The following is a 3,921-nucleotide window of genomic DNA, read 5'->3' on the forward strand; positions in this document are numbered from 1 at the left end:
TGGCAGCTGCTGATAGGCACTTAGGCTGATTCCAAATCTTAGCTATTGTAAATTGTACTAAGGGGTGCCTATATCCTTTCTGATTTGTGTTTCTAGTTTCTTGGGATATATTCCTAGAAGTAGGATTACTGAGTCAAATGGAAGTTACATTTTCAATTTTTTAAGGAAACTCCATACTGTCTTCCATAGTGGCTGCACCAGTCTGTATTCCCACCAGCAGTGCACGAGGGTTCCTTTTTCTCCACATCCTCTCCAGCATTTGTCGTTTGTTGATTTGTTGATGATAGCCAGTCTGACAGGTGTGAGATGGTACCTCATTGTTGTTTTGATTTGCATCTCTCGGATGATTAGTGACTTTGAGCATGTTTTCATATGTCTCTTGGCTTTCTGAATGTCCTCTTTTGAAAGGTGTAGACAAGCCATCTTGCCTCTTCCATTTGCTGTGGAATTCTGTATGTCACACAATGGATTTGGATCCATCTTTCCTGCCTACACTACACCATAGGTTAAAAATGTTTGACTCTCTCATGCTTTGTAGGTTACTGCTGGCTCATGAACTGTCCTTGTGGTTTTATAATGGCTCACTCAAGAGATTAGAATCAATAATCTCTGGAAGGCCATTCCATTCATTCACCAAGATTCATTAAGTTCCTTCAGTTTGTCAGGTGCTGTGCCAGACAAACAAGAGATGAAGGTAAGGTCACTGTTCTCAGCCCAGTAATCTCCTCAATACGATCAAGTTAATAAACACAATCATTTTATCATTCTGTTCATATTTTTATATTTTATATTAGTGCATTTCCATGCTTAGTTGAAAGGTTTCCTTGTCCTCTAGAATATAAGGTAGTCTTCTAGATTTTTTCTTGAGGATTATTAAATTTAAGTCATTTCTACATTTGGAACTTGTTTTATCAATAGTTTGAAAAAAAGTTGTTCCAAATTTAATTTCCTTCATATTGATCGATAATTTTTCCAGTAACATTTATTAAGTTATCCATCCTTTTTTCATTTTATTGAGCAAAATAGTTGTCACTTATTAAATTTTCATATATAGTGAGCCCTATTTTTTGATTCACTAGTATGTTTCACTTATATATTTGTCTATTTCAGTTATATTACCAAATTGATTTGATTCTAGAACTTTTGAAGTATGTTTTGATATCTGGTGAGGCAAGCATTCCCTTACTAGTCTTATTCTGAAAAATGTTATTCTTGTGTACTTATTATTCTCTATAAACATTAAGATAGTTTTGGATTCTTAATTGGATAGTGTTTGAATTCCTATTGAAATTTCATTAAAGTTATAAAATTAGCTTCAGGAGTGAATATTTTTATGCTATTTTTGTTCAGACCTTGTTTTATGTTCTTCAATAAGATCTTACTATTTGGCAAAGATATTGTAAACAAATCAATATAAATATATTTGAAAAATAATATTTTCAATGAAGAAGACAAATAAAGGATTTATAAAATATAAAGTGTTCCTATAACTTGATGAGAGGGATAAACAACCAAAATAAAACTGAGCAAAAGACATGAATGGGCAATTTATAGAAGAGTAAATCCAAATAGCTGGCAAATATATGGAAAAATGCTCAGTCACCCATCAAGATTTTCAAATTGAAGATAAGATGAGGTCTCACTTCATACCCAGGCTTCCCAGCCTGGGCACGGGAGGCATTCTAGGCTGGATAATGCTGTTGTGGGGGCTGCCTTGAGTAACGCAGGGTATTTAGCAGAATCCGTCCCTTCTCCCACAGGAAACCAGTAGCATTTACCCCCAACTATGATTGACAGTTATGACGATCAAAAATATCTCTATCTCCAGACTTTGGCAAATGTCCTAGAGGTTGGGGGGCGATGGGGAGCAAAATCATTGCAGGTTGAGAACCACGAATTTCCACCTATCATACTAGCCACAAGTTCAAAGCTTGATTACATCTGTTGTTGGCAAGGATCCAGTACAAACAGAATACTCTCATGTGTTGCCAGTAAAAACATAACGTATAGCTTTTATGGAAAACGACTAAACAATGCCTACCCCATTCCTGAGAATAAATCCCATAAAAATGAAGCAAACAACACACGGACAAAAATTATATAAGGATGTTAATTTCAGCAGCTGGCAGTGACCAAAACCCTAAGGACAGAAGGAATGACCATAAATAGGAAATGGTACACTCACACAATAGAACATTAGAAAGAATTACAGCTTCACCTCATCACATGAAATGTTTCCATGAATTATTCCTGAGTGAGAAAGCAAGATTCAAAAGCGTGTGGAATGTATTTCTACTTTGTTGTTGTTGTTAATCCTCACCTGAGGATATTTTTCCATTGATATTTTAGAGAGAGTAGAAGGGAGGAGGAGAGATAGAGAGAAAGGAACATCAATGTGAGAGAAACACATCGATTGGTTGCCTTCCATATGAGTCCTGACCAGGGCCAGGGATCGAGCCTGCAACTGAGGGTACACCCTTGACCAGAATCGAACCCAGGACCCTTCAGTCCGCAGGCCAACACTCTATCCTCTGAGCCAAACCGGCTAGGGCTGTAATTCTGCTTTTTGCTAAACACCCACCCCACATGCTTTTAGAGAGAGAGAAAAACGTCTGTTGACATTGTATTTACCCCTACAAAGTGGGCAAAAATATTTGCACATCATATTTCTGACAAGGCTTTGGTTTCCAGAATATGCATATAAAGAACTCTTACAACTCTACATCAGAAAGACAAACAATCCAATTAAAAAGTTGGCAAAAGACTTGAGTAGACATTTTTCCAAAGAAGACATGCAAATGATAGATATACATGAAAAGATACTCAACTTCATTAATCATTAGGTAAATGCAAATCAAAACCACTTTACACTTCCTGGAATGAATTTTGTTTTTTTACAGAGGAAAATAACAAGTGTTGGCAAGGATGTGGAGAAACTGGAACCCTCATACATTGCTGGCAGGAATGTTAAAAGGTGCAGGGTCTATGGAAAACAGTTTGGCAGTTCCTCAAATAGTTAAGCACAGAATTAAAAAGTGAGCTAACAATTCCGCTCTTATATACCCCAAGCTATTGAAAACAGGTATTCAAAGAAATACGTGCACACAAATGTTCATAGTAGCACTATTCATAATAGCCCAAAAGTAGAAATAACCCAAATGTCCATCAACTGATGAAAGAATAAACAAAATGTGATATACAGATAAGATGGAATATTTTCAGTCATTAAACGGAATGAAGTACTGATTCATACTACAATGTCCATGAACTTTGGAAATGTTATGCTAAATCAAAGCCAGACACAAAAGGTCTCACATTGTATGATTCCATTTCTATGAATTATCCAACATAGATAAATCCATAGAAACAGAAAGCACATTAGTGTTTGCCAGGAGCCATGGAAGGGGAGATTAGGGAGTGATTGCTTAACGGGTACAAGTTTCCTTTTGGGGTGGTGAAAGGTCTTAGAACTAGACAGTGGTGATGGTCGCACAACATCGTGAATGCACTAATGCCACCGAGTTGTACACTTAAATAAGTTGAATGGGTAATCTCATTATGTAAGTATTACCTCAATTTGTAAAATATACAGTGACCCAAGAAAGTGTATACTAGTACACACACTTTGAGTAATTATAAAGGCAGTGTTTATTAAAATATATTTCATTTTTAATATTGAGTTATCAGCCATTAAAGGGTGTAATACATTTTGGGGGAGACACCCTATATATTCTATTTAGCTCTGTGTTAGTTCCCTATTGCTGCATAAGTTACCACAAATTTAATGGCATAAAAATTATAACAATTCAGCTCACGGTTCTATAGATCAGAAGTCCAGGTGGGCTTGGGTAGCTTCTCTGAAGTTTTACAAGAAATTAAGGTGTTAGCAGGGCAGGGCTCTTCTCTGGAAGCTCTGAGGAA

The sequence above is a fragment of the Myotis davidii genome, unplaced genomic scaffold (assembly GCF_000327345.1).
Source record: "Myotis davidii unplaced genomic scaffold, ASM32734v1 scaffold401, whole genome shotgun sequence".
Taxonomy (NCBI): domain Eukaryota; kingdom Metazoa; phylum Chordata; class Mammalia; order Chiroptera; family Vespertilionidae; genus Myotis; species Myotis davidii.